Source organism: Hypanus sabinus, chromosome 6 (genome assembly GCF_030144855.1).
Source record: "Hypanus sabinus isolate sHypSab1 chromosome 6, sHypSab1.hap1, whole genome shotgun sequence".
Lineage (NCBI taxonomy): Eukaryota > Metazoa > Chordata > Chondrichthyes > Myliobatiformes > Dasyatidae > Hypanus > Hypanus sabinus.
Genome location: NC_082711.1, coordinates 42,426,357 through 42,442,068, shown reverse-complemented (window position 1 = coordinate 42,442,068; position 15,712 = coordinate 42,426,357). Strand labels below are relative to the sequence as shown.

Here is a 15,712-nt window from a genome sequence, read left to right as displayed (position 1 = left end):
AGCTATAATCTTCTTTCAGCCATGATTCAGTGATGCCCACAAAATACCAATCTATAATTGTATTATTAGTTCAACTGCATGCATTCAAATACCACACCTTCAGTCCTGTATTCATCACCCTTTTTGATTTTGTTCCCCTTTTACATTGAAACTCATCCCATTGACAGCAATTTTGCCCTATCATCTGCCTCTCCTTGCTAGCAGTCTCACAACACAGAGCCTCTGTTTGTAAACCAACTACCCCATTATCAGCCCTATCACACCAGTTCCCACTCCCCTGCCAAATGAGTTTAAACCCTCCTGAAAAGCTGTAGCAAACCTGCCTGCAAGGATATTGCCCCACTCCCCCCCCCCCCCCTCAGGTTCAGGTGTAACCCATCCCTTTTGTAAAGTTTGAACTTTCCCCAGATGACATCCCAATGATCCAGAAATCTGAACCCCTGCCCCTTGCGCCAGTTCCGCAGCCACACATTCACCTGCCAAATCATCTGATTCTTACCCTCACTGGTGTGTGGCCCAGTCAGCAATCCAGGGATTACCACCCTGGAGGTTTTTCTACCTAGTTTCCTAAAACCTCTCTTTGGGAACTCCTCACCTTTCCTAATTACTGTATGTCATTGTTGTCAATATGTACCAAGGCTTCTGGCTGCTCACCCTCCTCTTTTTAGAATGCCAAGACATCCCTGATCCTGGCAACTAGGAGGCAACAAACCATCCCAGTATCTCTGTTGCTTCCACAGATTCTTGTCTCTATAACTATGGAAGCCCCTGTCACTACTGCAGTCTTCTTCATCTCTCTTCTCTTCGAGAAACACGTCAAACTCAATCCAGAGACCCGGTCGCTGCTAGTCCCTCCGGTAGTTCGTCCCCATCAATAGTATCCAAAGTGGTATACTTATTGTGGAGGGGAACAGCCACAGTGGTCTTCTGCACTGGCTACCCATTTCCCCTCCAGTCACCCAGTTACCTGCCTCCTGCAAACTAGGGGTGACTACCTCCCTGTAGCTCCTACCTGTCACCTCCTTATTCTTCCATATGAGTCAAAGGTCCAGTTCCTTAATGTGTTCAGTGAGGAGCCGCAACCCGGTGCACCTGGTGCAGGTGTGGTTATCCGGGAGGCTGGATGTCTCCCAGAATTCCCATGTCTCACATGCAGATCAAAACACAGCCCCTGGAGCAGTTCCCACTGCACTGACTCTGCCCTAACAGAAAACTACCATTTAACTGAGTTTCAAATTATGTATTTAAATGAAATACGGAACAAATACAGTACTTTAAGGCTGTCTATTATTTTCTAATAGTTACTAATGGAGGAGTTCATCCAATGTACACTAGTGCATTATTTAAATTGACTGTAAATGAAGAAGATCACCACAGACACCTAATGCAGATAATAGACTGCCTCCAAATCTTCATTTTCAGGATGATCAGAATCAGAATTAGATTAAATATTGCCGGCATATGTTGTGAAACTTGGTAACTTTACGGCATCAGTACAATGCAATACATGATAAATAAATATACAGAAAAAAACTCAGTTACATTAAGTATATACATATGTTTATTAAATAAAGTTAAAATAAGTAATGCAAAATAACAGAAATAAAAAATAGTGAGATAGTGTTCATGGGTTCAATGTCTATTTAGAAATAGGATGGCAGAGGGAAAGAAGCTGTTCCTGAATCGCTGAGTGCGTGCCTTCAGGCTTCTGTACCTCCTTTCTGACGGTAACAATGAGAAGAGGACATGTCCTGGGTGGTGGGGGTTCTCAATGATGGACGGTGCCTTCCTGAGGCATCACTCCTTGAAGATGTCCTGGATACTACAGAGGCTGGTACCCATGATAGAGCTGACTAACTTTACAAGTTTCTGCAACTTATTTTGATTGTCAACACCTTCAAATTCTTCATAGTCATAACTTGTTGAGGAAGCAAAATTGATTCATTTTCACTCTCAGCCATTTCTTGCATCTCCAAACCTCACTGCTTGAGACCAGAGTGAGCAAAGCAGATCTGAATTGTCTTAACTGCTTATTTCTCTATTTTTTGAACACAAACACACAACAATTGATGCTTATTTAAAAACTGTTTTCTCTAAGCACAGTGTAATGGCTCATGTCCACACAAGAGCACACGTCTGATGATAGTTAGAAGCTGTTTGACCACAGTCCCCCGCACCAAATATGTGGATGGTATCCCAAATAAATTAAGGGAATCCTGGCTATTTTCTCGATTAGTTTTCATTCTTTAAGAGTTGTCCCAAATAAGCGGCTGCCCCAATTAACCAGAATTTGCTGTATTTATGAATGGTTCAGTGACATCATCACAAAACCCCTGCCACAACCAAACTCTTGCGAAGGCCTTAGAGAGTACTGTGAGTAAGGGTTATCTACTGGATTTCAAAGATCTACAATCCTTAAAGACATTCCAAAGTTCAAAGTAAATTTATTATCAAAGTACATATATGTCACCATATACAATCCTGACGTGAAGAGTCCTTGAGAGTGAATCCATAGGTTGTGTGAAAATTTCAATAATGGGGCAAGTGAAACTGAGTGAAGTTATCCCCTTTGGTTCAAGCACCTGATATTTGAGGGGTAACATCTGTTCCTGAACCTGGTGGTGTGAGTCCTGAAGCTCTTTTACTTTTTTCCTGACGGCAGCAGTGAGAAGAGAGCATGTCCTGGGCGGTGGAAATCCCAGAAGATGGATGTTGCTTTCCTGTGACAGCATTTCATGGAGATGTGCTCAATAGTAGGGATGGCTTTACCTGTGATGAACTCGGCCATATCCACCCAGTTTCTGTAGGCTTTTCTGTTCAAGGGCATTGGTGTTTCCATACTAGGCTGTGATGCAGCCAGTCAGTATACTCCCTACCATAAATCTATAGAAGTCTGCCAAATCTTCGCAAACTTCTAACAAAGTATTGGCACTGCCATGATTTCATTGTAACGACAATTATATGCTGGGACAGATCCTCTGAAATGAAAACACAAGGAATTCAAAACTGCTGACCCTCTCCACCTCTGATCCTCCTCTCATTTTCTTCTCATTCCTCTCCTAAATGGACACTTTCTCGGTCCCAATGCCCCTTATCCTAAATTCTCCATTTTGAGGGAGTAGTCTATTAGCATATTCAATTTTTTAAAATTACTTTTCATTCTGTTAAACTCCAGTAATTATATAAAAAAAATCAAGAACTGCAGATGCTGGGAGGTTAAATTCCAAAGCAGAAATTGTGGAAATTGAGCAGGGCCTGTGGTATTTGTGAAGAAATAGAGCTGACATTTCAGCTCAATGAGCCTTCAAGTGAGTATAGGCTAGTCTCGCTTGAACCATTTGTTCCTGAATCATTCTAGTGAGACCATGGTGTACTGACTCTGGGCAAGTCTCCTCGAGTATGGAGATCAAACTAACTGGACCAACATTAAGGTTGAGTTTATTGTCATGTGCACAGCTGCAATGAAAACCCTACTCCCATCCCAGACATGCATCACAAAATACATAACATCCACAAAATTCCAGCAACTTACTGTGAGAAGCTTGTGGAAGGCTACCCAAAATGTTTGACCCAAGTTGAGCAATTTAAAGGGAATGCTACTAAATACTAACAAAGTGTATGTAAACTTCTGACCCACTGGGAAAGTGATGAAAGAAATAAAAGCTGAAATAAATCATTCTCTCTACTATTATTCTGACATTTCACATTCTTAAAATAAAGTAGTGATCCTAACTGTCCTAAGAAAGGTAATGTTTTCTGGGATTAAATGTCAGGAATTGTGAAAAACTGAGTTTAAATGTATTTGGCTAAGGTGTATGTAAACTTCTGACTTCAACTGTATATATAAAATTATATAAATTACTCACTCGAAGGGTCATAACCTGAAATGTTAGTATAGTTTCTCTCTTCACATATACTACTGGCCTGCTGAGTACTTAAGGCACATTTGTTTTTTAATTGTTTTAAAAGCCTGTCTTCATTGGCTTCAGTGTACAGTACATGGGGATTCTAAAATATTGTGAAATACATGAACATTTTGTTACTTCACTGAATTATCAGCTGAGTTTACACCAAAATCATAGAACGGGGCTTGAACTCACAAACTTCTGGCTGAACGAGGGTGCTTCAAGTTGAACCAAGCACTCTCTTACAATAGAATAGTGTTGCTGAATTTGACCATCAATCTTTATAAAAAACTCAAATGGTATACAAATATACTTCAGGATTCATTCAGGGGTAAAGCTCTATTCCTCATCAGCAGAATGTGCATATGGATAGAAGTGATGGTCTAACTCAACCATTCTATGTGTCTGCATGTTCTAACAAAGTTTTCACTGTAGGTTAAGCCAAGCTGCTATTTTTAGAAATTCCTGCTAATATTGAGAGCACACAGAACACAATGGGCACAGCGTCACTCTAGGGGAGGTGGCGTTGTGCCCAGGTTTCCATACAAACAAAATGATTAATCAAATATATTATCTCCTAGGAATCAGAATCAAAATCAGGTTTATTACCACTGGCATACTTGCCCTTTTGTGGCAGCAGTACACTGCAAGACACAAAAAAAATTACTATAGGTTACAAAAATAAGTAAACAAACAAATAAATAAATGAATACATAGTGCGAAAGAAGAACTGCACAGTAGTGTTCATGGGTTCATGGACCGTTCAGACATCTGACAACAGAAAGGCAGAAACTGTTCCTAAATTCTTAAGTATGGGTCTTCAGGCTCCTGTATCTCCTCATTGAGAGTGTGCCCTGCTGGTGAGGGTCTTCAGGCTCCTGTATCTCCTCATTGAGAGTATGCCCTGCTGGTGAGGGTCTTCAGGCTCCTGTATCTCCTCATTGAGAGTATGCCCTGCTGGTGAGGGTCTTCAGGCTCCTGTATCTCCTCATTGAGAGTATGCCCTGCTGGTGAGGGTCTTCAGGCTCCTGTATCTCCTCATTGAGAGTATGCCCTGCTGGTGAGGGTCTTCAGGCTCCTGTATCTCCTCATTGAGAGTATGCCCTGCTGGTGAGGGTCTTCAGGCTCCTGTATCTCCTCATTGAGAGTGTGCCCTGCTGGTGAGGGTCTTCAGGCTCCTGTATCTCCTCATTGAGAGTGTGCCCTGCTGGTGAGGGTCTTCAGGCTCCTGTATCTCCTCATTGAGAGTATGCCCTGCTGGTGAGGGTCTTTATGATGAATACTGCCTTCTTAAGGCACCACCTCTTGAAGTTGTCCTTGATAGAGGGAGGGGATGGAACTGGCTTGGTCTGTAACCCTCTGCAACCCCTTTTGATCCTGAGCCTCCATAGCAGGCAGTGATGCAACCAGTCAGAATGCTGCCCACGCTATATCTGTCAAAACATTCGAGTCTTTGGTGACAAACTGAGCAATAGACGGTTCTCTTCCCAACTGCTGGTTGTTTACCAGCACAATTCAGCCAATAGCTCAACAGCTTCTAGTCAAACTGTGGTCCTTCCTAGACAAAAGGCCCGTGTGAACTCAAGGCTACAGTCACCTGTTCTGCATTATCACCCTATGACCCTGGGATTTCTTCACTTTGCTGGTATTCAACTGTTGTTATTCACTAATCAAATTTTGATTTACTTAGATGGCTAATTATGTGATTGAGAAGTTTTAAAGGATCATAGGTGCAAGGAAAACAAAGTTAACAAAAACAAAATAAATAGTAACAAAAAGCACTGTCAGGCAACGTCTGTAAAGAGAATAGAAATTGAGAGATCAGCCAATTGCTCCCAATATTTACTGTTTTGTGTGCCTTTGTTGTTATAGGTGTGTTATGATTGGATAGCAGTTTTGCAAGGACTGAAACAAATCACTTTTGCATGAATTTGTTGATTCAAGAATATTCATGCTCTTGAATTTGTAACTATTTTTTCAGCAAAGAAAACATTAGCAAAAATCCATTTTTCATCAGAAGTACCTTCCCAGTTACTAAAGTGTGTCCGGACCTTTCTGTCTGCCCTCAGCCCTAACTGTGAACTATTCATTTATTGATGCACCATCAATAACTCTCGGAGATGGGAGGCGAACAATAGGCTTTTATTAGCTGCAAGAGACCACCACACAACATCCTGGAGACTGATGGAGGAGCAGTGCCTCCAATCAACTTTATACAGGGGTCTGTGGGAGGAACCACAGGAGCAGTCAGCAGAGGGGCATGTCCAGACAGGTATATGTAGTTCACCACACTTATCAAGTATAGCAAATAAAAAAAGGTAATTTGTCTGACTTGGAGATACATTAGTAATTGAAAGAAGGGACATTTCAGGATGATTTGTTGATATTTATCTAATAAAATTTTGTCAACTGCTGTATAAATCATTAATGAATCTTAATGTGGATTATTAGGTAGGCCTTTATCTACCTTAATTTGAAAAATTCAGACATACTAATGCTGACTATGAAATCAGACCATAAGAGCATATTCACAAGAAACTGAGTCCAAAGTTAGTAAAGTTCAAGCCAGATAAGAGGTTAAAAGTACTTTTTTTCTTACAGAATAAACTTGCACCAAATGGGCACCAACACATTCTTTAAAATAACTCTGTAATAAGTGTCAAAGAACAGGATTGATGGGTTTCTGAAACAGTTTTCAGGACCTTGCCTGCAAAACAGAATAGCTTATAAGATGTTACATGAAACAGCAGTTTTCTGTCAGCTCTGAATATGTGGCGTGGGGAATGGATTAGAAAGGATATTGTTCGACTAAGTTTAGGACAAAGGCACTGTGAGAAGTCCTCTAGATGCTGAGCCAGCTCCCCTTTAGATATGTTTCTGGCTCGACCATATTGTTGATTTTGATATGTGAAATCTAAGTACAGTAAAGGTGAACTTTGACAAAGTCAAGCTGGGTCAGAATAGTCCATTTCAGCTCTTTGTTGAGCAAATTAATCTGTTCCCTTCTTCATTTCTCCCCCTTAGGCCTCCACATTATTTTCCCTCAACTACCTGTCCAATTTCCTTTAAAAAACCATGACTCTATTCTCTTATACCAGATCACAATCACACTGTGAGTTAAAAAGCTTTCATTTGCATCTCACCTGGGCTTTTCCCTTTATGTCTGCTTCCCTTGGTCCTTGGTTTTTATGATAACAAAATAACTTCTACCATTTCTAAATTTCATTATTCTTTGTGTTTTTCTCAGATCTCTTTTCAAAGAGCTTCGTTCCAGTAACAACCATCCCAGCCTCTCCAGGTTAGCCTAATACATGATACTTGGAACCATTCTAGAAAATACCATCTGCCCTCTCTCACAGACATTCACACCCATTCTACTAGAGCTGGAAGTAATTCATGCAAGAGCTCAGCCAAAACTGGCATCCAGGGAATTATGGAGTGAGGTGAAGCCATTTACAATGGGTGGCTGGAGTTACCCATCAGGCCAGAATGTAAATGATCCATGATTTCAACAATATGAAAATGTATAAAACCTTATCATCTTAAAATATTCCAATTATGTTGTTTTATACTCTTCACTTCAGCAGTAAAAAAGTTAAAATGAATATTTATAAATGACTTTAACTGAAGTCAGTTTGGACCTCGAATTCTATTCAGTATTTATGTTTGCCTGCTGTATTTGTCACACAATTGCTACATGCAGTATTTTTCCCCAATAGCCTTAAATGTCCTGGGTTGAATTTGCTTTGCCACCTTAAAATAGGATTAAAACAATGTTGTAGGATATTTTACTCTTCTGTGTGAACGTAATAAAAAAAACAACTTCTTCAGTTGTGAGGTCTCGGTTCAGCATTGTGCCTCTCCTCGAGCAAAACTGTGCTAGTCAGCTTCAGCAGGGGCTGTTGTTTTGATCTGTGTCAGGATCTGCAGTTGCCATCATTTAGTCCAGTCAGTTCTTTTAAACAGTCGTACTGTAAGTAGCACTCCTCTGGCTACTGCAGAGTGTTGCTGTTTAACGAATGGAAGCAGTAGGTGACAGAGTCTTCCAGGAGGCTCAAATGACGTTGGCAGATTGGTGAAGGACATTGGTCAGGGAAGCTATGTTCTTTTCTTTGGGTAAGGGGACAATGGAGACCCTACAGGAGTCCAGCTATGCTCTCCTGGCAGGAACTTTCCAAAGAGGAATTATATTACCTCAGAACTATCTGAGAGTTATCAGGATCCAGGACAAAAGAGGAGTTGAGGCTATTATAGAACAGCCATGATCATATTGAATGGTGAGATAGCAGGAGAAACCTATTTTCTTGTGTTCTTGACTTTAGTCTATCAATGGCCAGAGTGTTGGCGGAAGCCCTTAATGCAGGTAAATGCCTGTGCCTACTTTGTTTCCCCTTCTGGTCTAAAGGAAAGTAAGGTGAACTTGTCTCTCCTTAAATATGGAGTCTGGATGACTTCAGTAATGCACCAAGCAGCGAGATTTGCAGGAGATCAATAGAAGAGCCAGAAATGATCCGAAGGCTAGCAAGCTAAAAAATGGCCATAACCTTGACCTTCGCAGGTCAAGGATTGAGATTGGCTTTGAGGTCAAAGGACATACTGCTCAGAGTGACGATTAAGAATATAGTTAAGTGCTAAATAGCAGACGTCCAAGAGAAATGTCATGTGTAAAAGTTGGCTGTTCAGTGACTAAAAAAGAACTAATTTTTCAGACGTTGAGTTGAAAATCAGGTTGGAGATGAATCTTGGGCATAGCACTGCTGTTGTTGTAATCTTGGGGTTAGGTGTTCATCTAAGCCAGGCAGTAACTGTAAAGGCAAACCAAGATCCTACCAAAATTCAGGAGTCAGATTACCTCGCCCTTAAATTGACTTGATGAGCATGAAATGAATGACTCAATCCACCTTGGCTGATTTACTAATACGTGGATCTTGTCTTGGCCATTCTCCTGCGTTTAGCTTCTATTCAGTGACAAGAATGCACAATAATTTTACTAAGCTATTTACTAAGTTACTTGGATAGCAAATCTGGTTATGGCAAGCAATCAAATCTTACTCCAACTCTTTAGAATCAAAGATAAAAATCAATTCTTGATCAGCCAATTGTTGGAAAATTCCAAATAGTTCATGCAGAATAAAAATCATACAAATTCTTTTCCATAAAGTGTTGGCCAGATTACTCACAACTAAAACCCACTGGAAATCGCATTTATATATCCCTACAATTATTGATCAATTTTGACCATAAATAAGTATGAAATATAAAGAAAAGCCCAAAGAAAATATATGTAAGTTGCTCACAATCAAATCAAGTTATCTTGCAAAATCAATTGCCATTTCAAGTTTAACTTCTGCAGTTGTTTCTACCCTTTGATTCCAGCAGTTATTACTGTGGGTGAGCAATAACCTTCAAGAACTTCCCACAGATACTGCTCAACCAGCAGAGCTCCTTCAGCAGATTATTTTGCACCAGATTCCAGCATCTGCAAATCTCCAATGTGTTCAAGAAAATAATTTGCTTTAAAAGTGTGACCAATTAAAAAGCTGGGGAAAAATTCCCAAGAATTATCAATGGCATAACTATTGCCCCCGCCCCACCACCTCAAATAGAGGAGCTGACTTAGAATTTGTTTGCTATGCTGATAAAATTTGCTAGAGAAATCACAGAGGCTCCAATTTTCCAGGATACCTGTGAGTCTACAGAAACTTAAGTGACTAAGGAGGACATCTTTCAAGGAAATATCAGCCCCACAGATCTTAAAAATACAACAGGATGACAAGGGCCAGCAGCACATACAGTAGTGTGTTACTGTATGGCTGACACAGCCTTTGCATACAGGGCTCTTCAGAGAAGGGCGTGTGGTGTGGTGCAGATAACAGAACAATAGCAGTGTTTTGTTTAGGAAACAGCTGCAGGATGAAGGGGGAGTGCACTTTGAGAAGAGACTAGCTCGCAGGGTATTTTTCCAGACTCTGGTTTTATTCAGTTAGGTCACTTCAATGTGCAACAGCAGTTCCAATAGCAGAGTAAAGAACAACTCTTTCACCTCAGGTAAGGTTATCGTTGTTCAGTGTTTGCCAATTTGGGTAACAATTCTGACTGAACTTTCTCAGTCATTACAAAATGACTTCATAATTTTATGAGGTTTCCTCAACTGTCTTCAACCAGAGAGTAAAGATCACTGAGAAACAGTAATAAGCCCTGTGCCAACGACAATGTATCATACTTTACATTGTGAGCATCGTGAAAGCTCAGATAATCAGAATCCCATTAGTAGTCCCATTAATAGTGAGCAAAGAGGCGAGCGCAGTTGCTTTGGACTCTGCGGTGCACCCTGGTAGTAAGAGAAACTAGACTCCCTTTGTCATTGCAAATGAGCATCACTGATACTTTGGTAAAAAGCATGGAAGAAATTATTTCTAAAAGAAATTGGCTCTGTTTGCATTGCATAAATTTGTTGAATTCTTTTATAATAACTGCTGATTTATTTATGTTTAATGGAATTATTATGAATATAATTCACTGTTAAAATTTACAGTAAAGTTTTCATAGCTTCTCTGTAGATACAGTGAACCATAATTTTATTTTATGATTAAAGATGCCGCACGTTACTTTCATTGGCATCTATGCAGGGAAGCATTTCCATGGCTCACCTGCTCTGCTGAATCGTGATATTTAGTCCCTTGCGCTACCTTGTTATAGCCTTGTGCCTTTTCTGTGACTGTAACACTTTATTCCGCAGTCTGTTTTTGTTTTCTCTTGTACTATCTCAATGCATTATTGTAATGAAATGGTCTGCATGGAAGTTTATCACTGTATCTCAGTGCATGAGGTAATAATAAATGAATTGAATTCCAACATATTTTGCTGATATTCCCACTCAAAAGAACATCTAAGTGATATTACAAGATGTTCTACTAAACAGTCTATGTGAAATGTTATCACTGTTTTCAGACAGTCCCTGCCCACTTACACTGGGGAATGATTCCACAATGGAGTCAATTTCCCCACTGAATGGTAACCAAAAATCTACCTCATGTTTCCAGGCAGTTTATTCTACCCTGAAAATGTAAACTAGTGACTACTTTCTAGTGGTCACTGAGCAGGGCACCAACCCCATCTACATCATCCTGGCCTGGTACTGCAGTCACTGGATTGGATCAGGAAAATTATGCTCTTTAAATCAAATGTACAAGGATTGATAAAATTAGGCCTTGTTTATCTGGAGTTTATCACACTGATGGATATGGGATTAACTGGATTCTTCACAGAAGAACAGTTAAAATTCCATATGTGTGTAAATCGCCAGGGAATAGGATTTGTGTTGTTTGTTTAACCCACCAGTGCAAGGGAAACTTCTAATCCTGGAGAAAATCAAATTCCATCCTTCTTTTCCACATGTATGCATTACCTTGAGTATCAAAGGTTCCACCTCTTCCAAACCCATATGATTACCTAACGAAGCCAAAAGAAACTCAGAAACATCCCAGCTAACCTCTTGGAACTATATCCTCTACGTCCCCCCCCATCAAGAGACCAAACACTTGTCCGGGAGATAACTCTGGCTCTGATTAACAGGGTGTCTGATGAATGATCTTGGCTCAAAACGTTGACTATTTATTCCTCTCCAAAGATGCTGCCTGACCTTCTGAGTTCCTCCATGTGTTGCCAGCATCTGCAGAATCTCTTGTGTTTATTCTGGCTCTGATAGTTCCCTTTCTTCATTCATTCTTCAAGTTGCTGATAAACTGCTCAGATCAAAGTGCCCTTGAGAGAGCTGTGTTATGTGGCCTTCTTGAATCAATGCAGCCTTTTTAATTTGGTAGTCATTGCACGGCTGAATGACTTACATTGCTGGAATCACTTAATGGCAGGCAGGGATGATTAATTTAGTGAACCAATTGGATTAAGGCAACCTGATTGTTTCATAGAAAAGACTTGTTTTTAATAATGTCAAGTAATAGGGATTTTTGGAATGTTTGCTAAGGTTGGAAGGAGTGACACAGCAGTCTGTCTATCTCGGGCTTTGTTTAAAAATGGTAGTGAGGTGCCCTGAGAAGGAAGATGGCAACACACACTTATGTGTGACTTTGGATTTGCCGTCATTCAATCTCTGCTGGAAAATGGAGCCGGAAAGATCAAAGCAGTCTGGATACCTCTGTCCTTGCTGGCTGGTGTGTGTGAAGTTGAATGAATAGAAATCTCTTTGATAAGACTTAGAGGCATTGAATGTGAAGTCAGTTTTCTGAGTATTGCCTTTGATTCATTGACCCATGGAAACAGCTTTATTGCAATAAACATACTTTTGCTGTGTATGTGACTTGTGCCAATAGAACTGACTCTGAGTTCCTCCCTCCCCCTGTTCACGGGGATTTTCTCTTTAACTTGGGAGGCCTTTTGTTCTGGTTTTCCCCACTTCTTTGGCTGTAAGAAGGTTATTAGTAACTCTAATCAGTTGGTCTGACAGTCAGCACAAGTATTGTTCCTAGCATCTGAATTCATGTTCTTTTCCCCTGCTGTTTCCATGTTTCACATACTGTTCCCAGTTGAAAAGATAGGAAGCAGTCACTTTGCTCCAAGGAGTTGCTAAGGCAATCTCAGAATCTCTTTATTGTCAATGGACACTGGCTCTGTTGCTGTGCTGGCCATCAAATACCCATCAATACTAAATACAAAGGTCATCCCATCATCAACTTGATGCTGAGTTACCACCCATTCAGTGGTAACTCTGTAGCTGTAGACACATTCCTCACCAGCCATGCCCGTCATAACTTTGTGTAGCTCAGTCAGATCTCCCCTCAGCATCTCCAATCCAAAGAAACAAAAACAACGTACACAGTCCCCCCTCATAACTGAACTACTTCAATCCAGGCAGCATACTCATGAATGTTCTCTACACTCATCACATGTCTCATCACATCCAGACTATGCTGTGGTAACCAGGACTATATGTAGTACCTTATCTGTTACATAACCAATGTTTTATAGAGATATACTATAATCTCCTTCATTTTCATTTTGTGCACCAGCTAATGAAGGGAAGCATTCTGTATACTATTTAATCAATTTTATGTACCTTCTCTGCTCCATTAGGAGATGTTTGGACATGTGCACCAAGGGCCCTCTGTCTCTTAATGATCCTACCATTCTTTGTGTATGTCCTAGTCTGTAAATTCTCCCATAAAATCTTACCACCAGCTGTGCTTCTTATCTTACCAATGGATCAATATAGTTTGGTAGTGAAAATTAATCTCTTCACTACACACACCAGCACATTTCATGTTATAATCAAAATTACTCAACATACTTTCATTCAGATATTATAAAAAATAGCAAGGATCCCTCAACCAACCCCTGTAGCACACCTCAGGTGAAAGGCTTTCATTCACAAAGTTATTTCTTCACCATCACCCTCTGCTTCCCATCACCAGTTTCCCAAATTGCCATGAAGCCCATAGGTTCTTAACCTTTGGACCAGTCTGAACACATTGGGACCCAAGATTAAGACGTTACCAAAGTCTGTAGAGAATTTATTAACATGCTACTCCCATCAACACAATTCAATACTGAATGAAATTAGACAAGGCTAACTTAGGGTCTTTTCAAAGCCCTGCTGACTATCTGTGATTTCTCCTCCAAGTGCCAAGTAATCTGAATTTTTCCATTTGTTTCTCAGTCACAGCTGGTAGACCCATGGACTTGCAATTACCTGGCTGATCGCTACTGTCACACACGTGTGCATACATGTACTTGCGCATCTCACAGTAAACTCAACTCTGACTTTGACTGGACTGCCCTTCTCAAACAGAACAACTACATTTGCTGACCTCAAGTCATTTGGCTCCAATTATGTGGCCAGTGAATGTGGGAATATCTCTGTCAGAGCCTCAGCAATCTCTTCCCTTGTTTCCTGGGTCTGGAGATTTATGCACCTTTAAACTGACTAAGACATCCAATACAACCTCTTTTCTTTTGTCGGTCCTAAGAGTATAGTACCACATTCTTTTAATATGAACTCAAATATTAATTAGGTATATTGTGATTATATGCAATACATTTTCAAAGGTTTTGGAAGGACTGGAGCATTTCAAGTCATCTAATCTGCACATATTTGGCCTTACTCTGACAAATGGTGTAATGTCTAATAGTGTTTTATTCTATCTTCAGTGGTAGAAATCCAGAAGATGGCAGCTGTTGCCTCCTTCCTTTTGATGAGTGTTGTAAAATGTCACTGAATAGTGTTTATTTAGGTGTCTGTTCAAGGTATCAAGTTTATTGATGTGAGTGAAAGTGAAATAGGAATACATAATCCACTTTTCTCCACCATTCCAGTTTCTGACCTGCCTGAATCCAAATAAAGCTATTAAGGCACATTACAGCCTTCAAAACAAACTACGTTTTAATATACAACCCTCTGAAGCTTTCAGTTGTTGACCAATGCCAAACTACAGCCCAGTCAGAGCAGGATTGCTTTTTTTCGGGGATTTGAACCAGAATTGTCTTCCAGCAGCATTTTATCTGATTGCAGTTTGTATTTTTCATCAGACTGCCAGCAAGAGAGCAAGATCAGAGGCAGGTTCATGTGTCAGCAGAGTGGAGTGTGTGAGTTTGCAGATGCTGGGGGATGGGTCTATAGATATGGCACTGTAACTCCAAAAATGCATCGGCACATCTCTTTTAAAGGCAGCAAGCAAACTCCTTCCATATCAGCCTTCATCCTGCTCTGTGTTTGCAATTTTAGGAACAGCAATAGAGAAAGCAATTGAAGATGATGCAAATATTGGTATAGACTGCAAATTTTTATTTGATTTATTTTGAGATACAACACAGAACAGGCCCTTCCAGCTCAACAAGCCGCACTGCCCAGCAGCCCACCTATTTTACCTAGAAAATCAAGGGACAATATACAATGACTAACCAGTACGTCTTCGGCCTGTGGGAGGAAACCAGAGCTCCCAGTGGAAACCCACGCAGTCACAGGAAGGATGTATAAACTCCTTACAGACGAGGTTGGAGTTGAATTCCGGATTCTGATGCACTGAATGGTAATAACATCTTAGAACATAGAACATAGAACAATACAGCTCAGTACAGGCCCTTTGGCCCACAATGTTGTACTGACCCTTAAACCCTGCCTCCCATTTAACCCTCCGCCTTAAATTCCTCCATATACCTGTCTAGTAGTCTCTTAAACTTCACTAGTGTATCTGCCTCTACCACTGACTCAGGCAGTGCATTCCACGCACCAACCAATCTCTGAGTAAAAAACATTCCTCTAATATCCCCCTTGAACTTTCCACCCCTTACCTTAAAGCCATGTCCTCTTGTATTGAGCAGTGGTGCCCTGGGGAAGAGGAGCTGGCTGACCACTCTATCTATTCCTCTTAATATCTTGTATGCTTCTATCATGTCTCCACTCATCTTCCTTTTCTCCAGAGATTAAAGCCCAAGCTCCCTTAGTCTCTGATCATAATCCATTCTCTCTAAATCAGGCAGCATCCTGGTAAATCTCCTTTGTACCCTTTCCAATGCTTCCACATCCTTCCTATAGTGAGGCGACCAGAACTGGACACCGTACTCTAAGTGTGGCCAAACCAGAGTTTTATAGAGCTGCATCATTACCTCGTGACTCTTAAACTCTATCCCTCGATTTATGAAAGCTAACACTCCATAAGCTTTCTTAACTACCCTATCTACCTGTGAGGCAACTTTCAGGGATCTGTGGACATGTACCCCCAGATCCCTCTGCTCCTCCACACTTCCAAGTAGCCTGCCATTTACTTTGTACTCTGCCTTGGAGTTTGTCCTTC

General features: G+C 40.7%; 1 protein-coding gene across 2 annotated transcripts in view; it reads left to right on the top strand.

Annotated features, from left to right (window-relative positions):
• jcada (junctional cadherin 5 associated a) overlaps positions 1 to 15,712 on the top strand; it is a 203,419-nt gene that overhangs the window by 11,666 nt on the left and 176,041 nt on the right. Inside the window, exon 1 of one of the 2 annotated variants that reach the window (XM_059971993.1) lies at positions 9,884 to 9,953. The exons of the other annotated variant lie outside the window; for it this stretch is intronic. The gene's annotated coding sequence lies outside the window, so the exon portion shown is untranslated. Of the gene's footprint in view, positions 1 to 9,883; positions 9,954 to 15,712 lie in introns of those variants that run through there. 2 annotated transcript variants of the gene reach the window in all.